Raw genomic sequence first — 14,492 nt, 5'->3', positions numbered from 1 at the left:
TCACACATAGAAGTAACAAATTGGCAGTGTTGATTGTTTATGTTCATGTTCCTCTCGAAGACATAGATCCATGCCCAAGAAAAATTAAGAGGCATTAAGTAGGCATAGTGCAAAATCCTACCCCTTTTTCCACACCTTGGCTATGCCACACAAGATGTATGCAAGGGGGGAATAAAAACGGTAGGGGTTGTTTCCAAATGGTGTATTTGAAAAAAGGAACTAAACTGTCACATCTCAGACAGGTAGCTGTAACACCAGCACTGACCATGAGTGACAAGAGGGAACACCATTGGTATCAATGGACTTTAATGGACTGTTCAGGGTTAAGGACAAAAGTTTGAGCCTAACCTTGCACCATATATCAATGGCATTACCTACCGTGAGCGCTATTGGCCCCATCCCTGCCACATGGTATGCTGTACTTTTAATATAGCACACACATGTTGGCTGTGGAGTGCACTTAGGGTAGCTAGACAAATAAAACAGCAATGGGTGCTGATCCACTCTCCACACATATGCCCCATAGCCAGAAATGATCAATAAAATGTGAGACTGCACTGCCACATTAATGTGTGGGTCGAATGTAGGCATAGTGTGTAGCACTTCCTATGTACATTGAAACACACATGTCACACAATTGTGCTGTCTTTGCATATGCCTGTAGCTAATCTGGAAATACATGTGAAGACTGATGTACTGGTGTATGGCCTAGGTAGGAAAGGGGTTACAATTACAATGGTTAAAATGTGTCAGCAAGGTAACCCAGTATAGTCGGTATGATACCATCACACACCTCATATGAAAACACACCTCTCATTGCCACTCAAATGCCTGACCAAGAGAAAGTGACCAGCTGGGACCAATACCCTAAAATGTCTAGGTCTCCCACATGACAATCCAGTTTGGGATGTGCATGTAAGTCTAGCAGTGTCCAAACATGTTGCGTACAGAAGGAGAGAAATATGTTGCATGTGGCAAATCAAAAAGGCATAGCTGAGATGATTTTACACAATAACAAGATACACTCCTGGTGACAGTGATAAAAGTTGTGAAATGTGGATGTGAGTGCATGTCCATGTGCACCAAAGGATGTGGAAGAACAGTTGAGAGTCACCCTCAGACACTTGGAGATACAGCATTGGGAGGTCATTAGGACACTACACAAGTGTTGTGGCTGATGTGCTGTCATGTTTGTGTGGAAGTAATGTAATCTTGCAAAGCCTAGAAATGGGAGGGCAATTATCACATAGCCAGTAGTTGTATACATCTACAAATCACACGTCACATGTAGCATCCTGTCTATGTATGTCCAGACAATGTTGCAGTGGAAGATGTGTACAAGGTGTAAGCAACCTAAAGACTGTCAGCTAAGTATAAACAAATCAGTTTGAAACAAGTTATGCCATTAATGTTGGACATGGTACACACACAGAATAATACTGACTGTGCAATACAACAATGTTTCCATGTAATCACCTGAACTATGCTCACAGAGGATGTCTAGGTCAGTACATAACCCATTCATGTTTGCAACAACAACAATGTAATTGCCCATCTCATACTATTCTGACAGAAGGCAGTGACAGATGACATCATCTGACTCCTGGGTCATCAAACATAAACTAGTTACACTAGAGATACATACCCTAACCAAGCAGCATATGGAAAATACAAACAATGTATAACCATTTGTGTCAGACCATGCTAAATGATGAGACATGCCCTACACATAAATGCAGCCAATCCCCTGTACTTTATAGGTCAAGCCTGACATCAAGTACCCCAAAAGAAATGGAAAATCCTAGGCCACGCAATCACATTTGTGCAAGTGTCTGTCTGCAGGGTACTGTGCATTGTATTGCTGAAGAGCTATCATGACGAGGGTAGATCCCCACCCAATACCCCCTAATTCTCATGCTTAGGTTATATTGACTCTTGACACCGTCAGGGGCCTGATGCATGTGCACATTGAACTGAGCTGAGTGGGGCACCGTCAACCCGCATACAAACATGCAACCATGGTTCTGTATGGGTACACAAAGTCCTACAGGAGAAATGATGACTAGGGTGCCATAACTGCCTGACTGCAACCCTGCTACATAGTTGTATGACATTGGGGGTTATTACAACTTTGGAGGAGGTGTTAAACCGTCCCAAAAGTGACTGTAAAGTGACGGATATACCACCAGACGTATTACGAGTTCCATAGGATATAATGGACTCGTAATACGGCTGGTGGTATATCCGCCACTTTACCATCACTTTTGGGACGGATTAACACCTCCTCCAAAGTTGTAATAACCCCCATTGTGTGTAACAGTCATAACAGACATGTTGTGGTCGATAATAGGTACCTAGTGTGTGCCTTGCACATATGTCTGATTTCTCAGCACACATGTATTAGTTCAATGGTACAGGCCTGGTATTGTGCTTTGGAGTATGCACAAAAGTCTAATTTCCACTAATGAAAATGTATTTGTATCACATGATCATACATAGACTTTAATGACTTTAATGTCCTTCAGATGTGTTCCCATATACGAAAACATAGGTGGCACTGATATGACTACAGAGCCATTAAACAATGTCCAACGTATTTCCATGCAGGAAGATAGATCTGTGATGTTTTCTTTCCCATTAAAACACTGCTTTAGCATTCTTTACACATATTACACAATAGATATCTTTCCACACACACATCACATACCTCCCTTCAATGACATATGTGAGTACACCATCTCCTGCATCATAGATGCATGAGGGACCATATGATACACATGTAACATAGCATCAGGAGCCTTGAATCATACAACTCACCTCAGTGTGGACAAACATGCACTCACATTGCCATGGGTTGTGTTAATTCGACCCAGCGGTTGTCCACTGCATCCTCTGAGTATGATTTGTTAAGGGTGTCACATGCATGAACATGTATTGGACATAGCCCATCATTTCTAATGTGCTGTTGTCAACCGTACTTTTGGAAATCAGACATGACAATGTGGTAGACCCACACTTATGTGTTACATCACAAATGTACACTCCCAGTTCACATGTGGAAACATGTATGTGGAAAAAGTCTACCAACACATGCACACATTCAAACTGTGTCAGTAATCGCATGCATCAATCTGACATACAAACATATAGTAAAACATTCCGATGTTACCATTACCATATGAATGCACATGCACACACACATACCCATACCATACTGACTAGATATACGTATAGCCCCTGTGACATGGTATGTGAATTTGGGTACACTGTCAGCCTTTCCAACAAAATGTTTGATGCAACCGGCAATACTCCATACAACGTTATTTAAAAAAATGACACCTTGCCAAGGCATGTTAATCGCATGTTGAAAGGCCTTGTCAAACTTCTTGGCAAGGAATACCATGCATGATCGTCATGCGTCAAAATGGTTAACACAAACACAAATACTACATACTTAAATAATCAGCAAAATGATGCCTTCCCCCTGCAAGTCAATTGCAAGTCGACAGGCATAATCAGCCTTAATAGGAAAAAAGACATGCATAACCGTCATGCATAAAAAAAAAATGATGCATATCAGACAAATTGATGAACACGTGCAGGAAGTGATGAAACAGGACTTCCTTCCTGCATATATGGTACACTGATTTCAGTTTCACTTTACAGTCTTTTTGTGTGTGATTGTGAGAGGGTGTGTGAAGCTGGTGATGGTCAAGGAATTGTGGTTTTTGAGAGTTTTGTGCTGTGTCATGTTCCTGTCCTGTGCATTTTTGTCATTTTCCTGACTCTTGTGCAGTGTTTTTGTCCTGTCATTGTTATTGCATAGTGCATGTTTGCCTTGGGGTAGCGTAGTATGTTGGGGTATTTGGGGTTAGGTGGGATAGTTTTCTTTTCTTTTTTATGGGGCTATTAGAATTCCAGTGACAGGAAACTGCAATATCTGGGAAAGGGAGAGCACCTAAAATCAGTGAAGATGAACTGGGAGGGTTTATCTGGCTGTTTAAACATTACCTCTCCATGATGTTGTCTTTGGGTGGCCGGGTCATCCAGGGCTACTCAGCAGAGGCACTGAAGCTGCAGGGGGGCAAGGTGCTCCACCATCTACACCAGTTATTTGGATTTTACGCACTGACCACCAGATCATACACTGTTGGGCAGACCTCATTACACGAGAGCAAGATCGACTGGATCACCTGGGGATTCAGATTGGTGGACCAGTTGGTAAGTACCGCATTTGCAATGCAACATTCTCCTTTGCATGTGCATGACAGGGGGACATATTGTTGACTCCAGCATGTTTTGTCCCGAGTCAGGACAGGAAGTTATGCATCTTAAGCAAATGGCATTTAAGAGAGCTTAGCTATGCACTGGGTGCAGACTACATGCACATTCCTCTTTGTGAACATTGTGTATCACATACACCCCATAAAGTGTAAAATATAAGACAAAACGTGCTGATTTTGTAACATAGGCCCGCCGTGTATTACCAAGAGTATGGGGCAGGCCTGCATCTGCACCTGCACCAGCACATTACTCAGCAGCCTGTGCCAACAAAGCCATACTTGGACCAAAGTGCAAGTGTGTCTGTGTTGAAGGGCGTGTCTATGTGCGGGTTGGTATCCCTTCCTGGTTATAAACAGTCTACAATGGCGAAAAAGGCTGCCCACATAGTAGTGCTATGTATATAGTATGTTAATTTGTTAATGTGTAGGATGGGACACTTTTGTGAACATAAGCAAACATTCTTGCCCTTTTAGCTCTACTGTGTGTGCCTTCAAATGACACACACATAAAAGAAGCAAGAAACAAGGAAGTATCAACGCATTCCTCAACACTTCGCTATGCTTACACAAACCCTGGGCTGTTGTTAGTCATTTGTTGCTGATAATTAGTAAGATGTCTTCAACATCTGGGGCAGCGTCAAAAACAATGGGTGTTACAATGGGACAGCCACTGCAACAAACATTGAATGCCTCTCTGAAGCGGAATACTGTGTCATGCTGCCCCATATGTACATGGAGGTATAATGCTACAAACATCTGCATAACAAATCCTTGTACATATGATGCATTGAAATGCACCACACGAGCATCAGGAAAGTGATGCTTTGGTGGTTCCAGGGCCTCTTTTGTCTGTCCCTTTGTCTTACAGGCAGTATTGTAATGTTTGGTGTTAGAAATGGGGTCTTTAGTTGGCAGTCAGGTTACACCCTGTCCAAGCAAGGAACCTCACTCTAGTCAGGGTAAAGGAGAATCACACTCAGTTATCCCCCACTGATCCCCTTGGTAGCTTGGCACGAGCAGGCAGGCTTTATTTCGGAGATAATGTGTTAAGTATTTGTACAAACACAGTAATATAGTGAACCACTACAAAATGACACAACACTGGTCTAGAAAAATAGTTATTATTTGATCCACATAAACAAGACCAAATATGACAAAAAATCCACAATACAAAGTAAAAAATATGAATTTCACACTTAAAAGCTCTAAAATATTCCCTAGAGGGCACAAATGCTGCTAGTTAGTATAAAGCGGCATTTTGACAGAGTCATTTCCTACAATGTGACGCCAATGGTGCCGTTTATGGAGTTGTTTGACCCCCAGGTATAGTACCTTAGCAAATAAGTAGAAAACAAGCCGACACAGCGAGTCGGGGAGCTAGGCATCGCTGGATCCAATGAGCCGTCAGTTCTGGTGCTACGGGGCAGAAAGGCAGAAGTGTGGCACAGTGGCGTCAGGTCCTTACGGCACAGCAGTGGGGGTGAAGCGGGGTCGGTTGTGGACTCGGTCCCTTGGTTCTGGCAGTCATGAATGCCGGCGAAGTCACAATGCTGTGTGACGACCTCATGGGGGTCACAATGACATCACATGGCCAAAGGCGCAGCAATGGCATTGAATGTCACAGACGTCGGACTTACAACAATCAGAAGTCAATGAAGTCAGGCAGGATCAGCGGCTGCAGCGATACGAAGCCTACATGGTCGTTGAGGTCACTGCACTTCTGCAAGGTCCACGGCCTCAGGGCAGATGGCTTTGCAGTTCCGGGCAGCGGCATCCTTTATGAATTCGCATGGTGTCGTGCAGCATTGTTACACAGGTTTTTCTCCAGAAATTCACTTCCAGGGGCCCAGGAATTGGAATGACACCCTCTGATGGCAAGCTAGATTCCACAGCAGGCAGCCTCAGAACGGGGTGGTGAAGCCTTTGCTGTCCATAACGCTTCAAAACAGGAGGCAAGCTCTACTTAGAGCCCTTGGAGGTACTTCTCAAGCAGTAATGCAAAACAAAGTCCAGACTCTGCACAGGCAGAAGCAGCAACTGCAGGATAGCACAACACAGCACAGTCACAGGCCTGGTCAACCCATCTCCTCAGCTCTTCAGCTCTTCTTTAGGCAGAGGTTCCTCTTGAATCCTTGAAGTAATCTAATTTGCAGGGGGTTTGGGTCCAATACTTTAACCCCTTTCTGCCTTTGAAGTTGATAAACTTCAAAGCAAAGTCTCTCTTGGGTGCAAGGTCCTGCCTTACCCAGGCCAGGCCCCAGACATACACTAGGCTTTGTATACTGCATTGTGTGAGGGCTGGCAAACTCCTTTCAGGTGTGAGTGACCACTCCTCCCTCCCCTCCTAGCACAGAAGGCTCACCAGGATATGCAGGCTACACCCCAGCTCCCTTTGTGTCACTGTCTAGAGGAGAGGTGCAAACAGCCCAATTGTCAAACTGACCCAGACAGGGAATACACAAACAGGCAGAGTCACAGAATGGTTTAAACAAGAAAATGCCTACTTTCTAAAGGTCGCATTTTCAAACTGACAATCCAAAGACCAACTTCACTAAAAGATGTATTTTTAAATTGTGAGCTCAGAGACCCCAAACTTCACATCTCTATCTGTTTTCAAAAAGAATCTGCACTTTAATAATATTTAAAGGCAGCCCCATGTTAACCTTTGAGAGAGATAGGCCTTGCAACAGTGAAAAAAATGAATTTGGCAGTATTTGACTCTCCGGACATGTTAAACACATCAGTACATGTCCCAACTTTAACATACACTGCACCCTGCCCATGGGGCTACTTGGGCCTACCTTAGGGGTACTTTACATGCATCAAAATGGAAGGTGTGAGCCTAGCAAGTGGGTGCACTTGCCAAGGACAGATTGGCAGGTTAAAACTGCACACACAGACACTGCAGTGGCAAGTCTGAGCCATTTGTGCAACGCTACTAATGTGGGTGGCACAACCAGTGCTGCAGGCCCACTAGTAGCATTTGATTTACAGACCCTGGGGACCTCTAGTGAACTCTGCTAGGGACTTACTCGTAAAACAAATATGTCAATCATGGATAGCCAATTCTACATACGTTTTTCACAAGAACACCTGAACTTTAGCACTGGTTAGCAGTGGTAAAGTGTCCAGAGTATCAAAAACAGTAAAAACAGAATCCAGCACACATCAACAACCTGGGAAACAGAGGCAAAAAGTTAGGGGAGACCACCCCAAGGATGCCAAGTATAAAAGTTAGCAGTTGTTCAGTCCTACCACAATGTTGACTTGCTTACTCAGCTTAACAAGTTGAATGTGTAACAGTTGTCCATTCACATAAATGTTCAGAATTCACTAAGCTATGTGTTCCACTTTTGTCTTTCAGATGGGCCTCCACCCTACACTATTAGAGACGTGTCCCAATTTGAAGACCCTGATGCAGCTGGTAAGTGTCACCTTGTACATCATGTTTCATTCCAGACTTTTGTGTGAAAGGGTATGACGTGTGCAATGCAATGTTGAAATGTAATGTGTGACCAATGAGATGACATCTTCTGAGTTAGGATGTGGACATCATGGCTGAAGCTATGTTGAGAATGGATAATAAGTTGATTGTTGCACAAGTACCAACATGTGCTGCTATGGAATTGTGGGTGTTATGAACAGGAAAGCATGCCCACATACACAGTGATGTCAGGCAAGATATATGTCAGAGGTGCTGTTTCACTGATTAGCATGCCAGTTGCCAACATAATTGTCAAAGCACTGTGGGTCAAACGCTGCTTTAAGTTTTTCAGGAAATGGTACAGATAATGCACATGTGTTGTGGTCTCTAGGGGGCTTATGTAGAAGACACTTGCACCATCTGAGCCTCACTACTCTTCAGAATTTAAGTGAGGCAACAGCTGTTCAAGGCTAGTTGAGTACACAATAAGAATACAGCTCTGCTCCAGATGGATTTGGGACATGTCTACGGAGTGTAGCAAACTAGATGTTTGCAGATTTACCAACATGATCAACCCGTCATGATAATTGTGAGGGAGCTTGGTCACATCAACTGTGTATAGAATGTGAATGCTGAGTGTATACCTGGTATTTAGGAGATATCAGACATGCATGTGCACATGTAGTTCAATAAAAAGAAATGCTGCATCTGCACACAGTGCATTGCCACTCTTCCTGTGCCCCTCGAGACACCCATACAGCCACGATGTGTGCGTCGCATTAGAAATTTTGCATCCCATTTCACAGGGTACGGGGCAATAGGTACAAAATTTGTAGACAAAAAAGATGTACTGTTCAGGCTTAGGGCAAAATATATGGGTACTAACCCTGAACTGTAACTAAGGGCCCATTTTAAGCAGTGGTGTGTCCCCTTGTAATGCCTGCTCTGAGCATGTGTTAACCTAATGACACATGAATGATGTATTGGCATTCCTTAGCATTCCTTTGCCTTTTTTCCTGTCCCTATGCAGGATGAACCCCACATTTCATCTATGATGACTGGCCAAGGCTTAATGTAGCACAAGGAATGCCAAAGTGGTGCAATGCATGCATTGCACCACTTATTGACAATGGCACAGGGATTTTGGACTTTTTGCCCCACTTGATCCTCACTAGTATGATGACACACATTTTGCAGAAATAGGCAGTACTCCACTTACCTCTGGACCTGAATGGTCAACAATGATAGCTGTTAGCCCAGTGACATGTACATGATACCGTAGATGGCGGGTAGGAAGTTCAGTCTTGATTTGGAGATTGACATTGTTGTGGAATGTCTGGTGGACAGCATGTGTCATCTGAGGATGCTGCGTATATTGCATGTTTGTTCTACCTCTACCCAATGCAGTATTTGATGCTCTGTTTGCCTAATGTTTTAGCAGCCACTATGACCCCAGAGGTGTGCTTTTGAAAAGAGGACAGAATGTTTCTACCACATCATGGAGGTCCAAGCGGGTACCAAAAGATGGACAGGAGGTATCACCGTGAGAAATCTTCCGGTACTTGGCTTGGCTTTCAACATTGGGGACCTCCGGTACAGGCTGCAACTGTACAGGGCACATCAGGCACAACATCTGTTCAGAGGAGCCTCAGGTGGTCCAACCCTGCACACATCATCTGCAACTAGGCCTAGTCAGCCACTGGAACAGCCACATGCAGCAGCCACTTCCTCAAACATTGAGGCTGACATGAGGAAGGACTTGGCAGCCATAATGGCAAGGTTGGGCCATGTTGAGAAGGACAATGCCAGAAACTACAAGTTGCTTAAGTTCTGTAAATAAAAAAATAACTGAAGAAGCTCGAAACATGTAGATGTACAACCTCCCAGTTCCTTCCCTTCTCCCTTTGTGTTTTGTTATCATTTTTAGTGGGTTTTAGGTGGGTAGTGATAGGTTAGTTAATTAGATTGTTTGTTGTAGGACAGAGTAAGTATAGTTGGGGGTTGTAGTATTGTTCTTTGTTTTGGGGATACATATATGTTTGTTTAATATATAGGTTAAGTTAGTATATGTGTAGCCTTAGTTTATGTTGTCCTACTCGTATCTTGTCTCTTAAAGGAGTAGGGAGACAATGTTAAGGGCGTGGCATTATATGTTTAAGATGAGTTTACATTAGGATAGATAGTTGTAGGGGTAAGAATCGATAAGTTATTATAGGTTAGTTTAGTGTAGGATAGTAGCTACGTTAGGTTTTCATATGGTGTTGTTTTAGTGTTGCAATATATCCTGTTAGTTTTAGACAATTAGGGATCCATGTTGATTGAGTGTCTGGGTGTTCTCATGTGTGCACTGGCCAAGTTAGAGGAATATCTTGGGATATGTTTTCTGTTTTGATTTACATATATGACTATGGCCCTCATTATGACATTGGCGGTAAATCCCACTTACTGCCATGCCGACTGCCGCCAACAAACTACGGCGGCGATGGATAACCGCCAAGCATATTATGACACACACATTCAAATCCGTCACTATACAGCCAAACACACAAGTCCGCCAGCCCAAGGGTCAGTGATAAACTGGCGTTAGCAAAACCCACACAGTTACGCCAACAGAACTATGCCCACAACATTATGACCCACGAATCACCACTGTGGACATTCAATGGTGGTAAACCATTGGCAGTACATACTACTGAGCTCAAAATACACACACACATTCAAACAACACCACATTGGACAATTCAAAATACACACACCTGACACACATACACACATCACACCCACGCACCCACACAACTATAAAACACACACCCACAGTACCCACAACCCTTTAAGAATACAAACCATTGGCACGAGACAGACACCACAACTACAGACAAGACTAGTGACACATAACATCATCACCTATACACCACCCACGCACCCCACATCACACATCCCAAAACATCACCCCACATACCATCACCACTCACAGTACGCCCATGCCACCACAACGACACCCCAGATTCTCTGAGGAGGAGCTGAGGGTCATGATGGAGGAAATCATCCAGGTAGAGCTACAGATATTTGGATAAGAGGTGCAGAAGACATCCATTGCTAGGAAGATAGAGCTATGGCAGAGAATCATGGACTGGGTCAACGCCGTGGGACTGTACCCCAGAACAAGGGATGACATCAGGAAGAGGTGGAACGACCTACGGGGGAAAGTGTGTTCCACAGCAGCAAGACACCAACTAGCTGTACAGAGGACTGGCGGTGGACCCCCACCTCCTCCCCCACAACTAACAACATGGGAGGAGCAAGTCTTGGCAGTAATGCATCCTGAGGGCCTGGCAGGAGTAGGAGGAGGACTGGACTCTGGTAAGCCAAATCTCAATTACTATCACCCCCTCCTGCATGCCAAAACAAACCCCCACCCTCACTCCCATCCTTTCACAACCTCCCACATACCCCACCATCAAAACCCACTCATCCCAATACCAAGCCCTGCATCTAACACCAATGCATGGACACCCCTCACAGACCTGCATTGACACCCATCACCACTGCATGCACACTGGGGAGATTCACATAGCCCACCAAATTGTAACTCACACAAAGGCAAATCTGACAGGGCAACAACAACCATAGAGGCCAACAAACTCATGCACATGATGTCACATGCAGAAACAATAACACTGCATTTACATCCCCACAGGTCGCACAGCCAATGTCACCGGAGAAGAGGTGCCAGCAACATCCAGTCACCCACCAGAAGAGGCCCACAGTGATGACAGCAGCTCTGCTCGCCTGGATCTGGATGACCAACCCGGCCCATCAGGGATCTCCGGATAGTCGGTTACCCAGGCACACTTGCACACCACAGAGCCTCCCACCTCAGGAAACACCACCACAGCACCCACCCAGTGGGCGAATACCACTGTCCCCAGGACACATCAATCAGCAGTGTGTCCACCACTACAGGGACCACAGCCCACCCCACAGACCCAGGATGATCAGGGACCTGGGGTCAGTGGCGGAGGGCACACGGTTCAGGGGACAGAGGCACGGGACAGCAGGGAAGCTGGGAGGACTGCTGTACGACAAGGGGAGGACAGGCCCAGGGAACCGACTCTCCAGGAGGCACTCACAATGATCCTGGGAGCAAACCACCATTCCCAGGAGACGATGTGCCAGATACTGGACAAGCTGCAGGAGAACATGCAGCTGCAGGAGAGACAGTATCTGGGGAGCAGGGAGGACTTGAAGGAAATCAACACCACCCTGGTCTCCATTGCAGGGGTGGTGGCAGACATGGCCAAAACTATGAGGGAGGCAGTGGCACAACAGCAGGACCCTGCCACTAGCCAGACCAATGAACAGCCCTCCACCTCGCTGCCGCTAGTGGGCAGGAGGTCCCGCCACAGGAACAACAGGCCACCAGCATCCCTCCCCCTGCAGAAGGAGAACCACCCGCAAATGTTCCCTGCGATCCAGGCAGAAGCCAGAGACTATTGCCAAGACCTCCGCCAGGAAATATGACTCTCCTGATTGTAACCCCTGTGTCCCACTCTGTCACCCTGTTCACCTTGAACTGCCATTGCTCCCCTTCCTATGCCCCCTTGGACAATGTACCTGTGATACAAATAGACTGAACTCCAACCTTGATATTCCTCCATCATCCCCCCCAGCCCATTGCACATCCTTTTCTACCTCTTAGCACTTAAATAAACACCCTTTGAAAAAATACAAGTATGGAGTATGTCAAATTATTTAAGTATGCATTCGTTTAACAAGGTTTAAACATTGAAAATCAACTGTACAGAAATGTATACATAGGAATGACCTGTGGTTGGCTGCAGTCAACACACCAGGAGCTATAGTGGAGCACAAATATCTGCAAATACAGATGCTAAAGGGTACAGTGAGAGAAGTGGGAAAATCTGCCTGCCTGTGACATTGTCAAACACAAAACTGTCAATTAAGTGTGAATTTACACTGTCTTACCTGTGTGTCATTGGAAGTATTGACAAATGATTGCACTTCTGTGGGCCTCATCCTCATCCTCTGCCTCTTCATCTTCACTCTCCACAGGGTCCACTGCTGCCACACGGCCATCGCCAGCTTCATCCTCCTGCAGAAAAGGCACTTTGGTGACGCAAGGCAAGGTTGTGCAACATACAGCATGCCACGATGATCTGGCAGACCTTCTTGGGTGAGTAGTACAGGGATCCACCTCTTAGGTGGAGGCAACGGAACCTGGCCTTAAGGTGGCCAAAGGTCCTCTCTATAATTCTTCTTGTTCACCCATGTGCCTCATTGTAACGTTCCTCTGCCCTTGTCCTGGGATTCCTCACAGGGGTCAGTAGCCATGAGAGGTTGGGGTTACCACAGTCACATGCAAATATCGAGGGACAACTGTTAGCCACACACTCACCCTTAGGGCCCACACTATACCCATACACCTCCATCCATTGAGTGGGAACCAGGACTCACCTATTAGCCACACTCTGTGACTTTGGAGTTGAGCCATCACATTTGGGATGCTACTATTCCTCAGGATAAAGGCATCATGCACAGACCCAGGATATTTTGCATTGATGTGGGCGATGTACTTGTCCACCAGGCACACAATCTGCACATTCATCGAGTGAAAGCTGCTTTGATTTCTGAACACCTGTTCATTTTGCCAGGTGGGGACAAATGCAATATGTGTACCATCAATTGCCCCAATAATGTTGGGGATATGTCCCATTGTATAGAAATCAGCTTTCACTGTGGCCAAATCCTCCACCTGGGGAAAACGATGTAGCTGGGCATGTGTTTATTCAGGGCAGACAGCACTCTGGTCAGGACTATTGAGAACATTGGCTAAGACATTCCTGCTGCCAAGCCCACTGTCACTTGGAAGGAGCCAGTTTCCAGGAAATGGAGCACTGATAGCACTTGCACAAGAGGGGGGATCCCGGTGGGATGTGACGTATAGCAGAGATTAGGTCAGGCTCCAATTAGGCATACAGCTCTGTGATTGTGGCCCTGTCCAGTCTATAGGTGAGGATAATGTGCCTGTCCTCCACTGTTGCCAAGTCCACCAGGGGTCTGTACATGGGGGGATGTCTCAATCTCCTATTCATTCGCAGCAATTGCAATCTGGGGGGAAAATGGTGAGCAGCTGGTCAGCATCTCTTATTTGCAAACGGTATACTTCAATGCATGTCGTGATTGTAACAGTAATTTTTTGGAGCGGTCCAAATGGTGTATATGTGTACTGTGACAAAGTTAGGAGCCATGGCCTGCACCCTCTCCCCCCTTGAAATGGCATCCGCTTGACCTGTTTGGAGGGACAGGTGGAATTGAGGTAATTCTGCTGACATTGTGCGCCGTTGAGAGAGGCGGTTTGAAAACCACCATGCAACTCCTCATTGGTTAACATTGGACCCTATGGGTTACAGTGGCCAATTGTGATGTACGCCAGCGGTGATGGTATGCACCGCCACGGACGTCACTGCCATTTTCTATTTGTTCACTCACTTGCTACCTGACCTTCAACAGGAGAGGACCTACACTACAAGTGCTGCTGTAACCAGTGTCTGGAACTGACCATGGCTTGTGTCACTGGGGAAAGGGCTCCTGCCTTCACCTCAGCAGAAATGGAGCAACTGGTGGATGGGGTCCTACCCCAGTACCGAATGTTGTATGGGCCTCCAGACCAACAGGTGGGTACACCATGAGTGCGATGCATGTGGCGTGAATGCATGGAGTGCTGTGTGTGAAGGCCTCATGTAGGGGGGAGTTGGTGGATGGGC

The sequence above is a fragment of the Pleurodeles waltl genome, chromosome 7 (genome assembly GCF_031143425.1).
Source record: "Pleurodeles waltl isolate 20211129_DDA chromosome 7, aPleWal1.hap1.20221129, whole genome shotgun sequence".
NCBI lineage: Eukaryota > Metazoa > Chordata > Amphibia > Caudata > Salamandridae > Pleurodeles > Pleurodeles waltl.
This window is presented reverse-complemented; position numbering follows the sequence as displayed.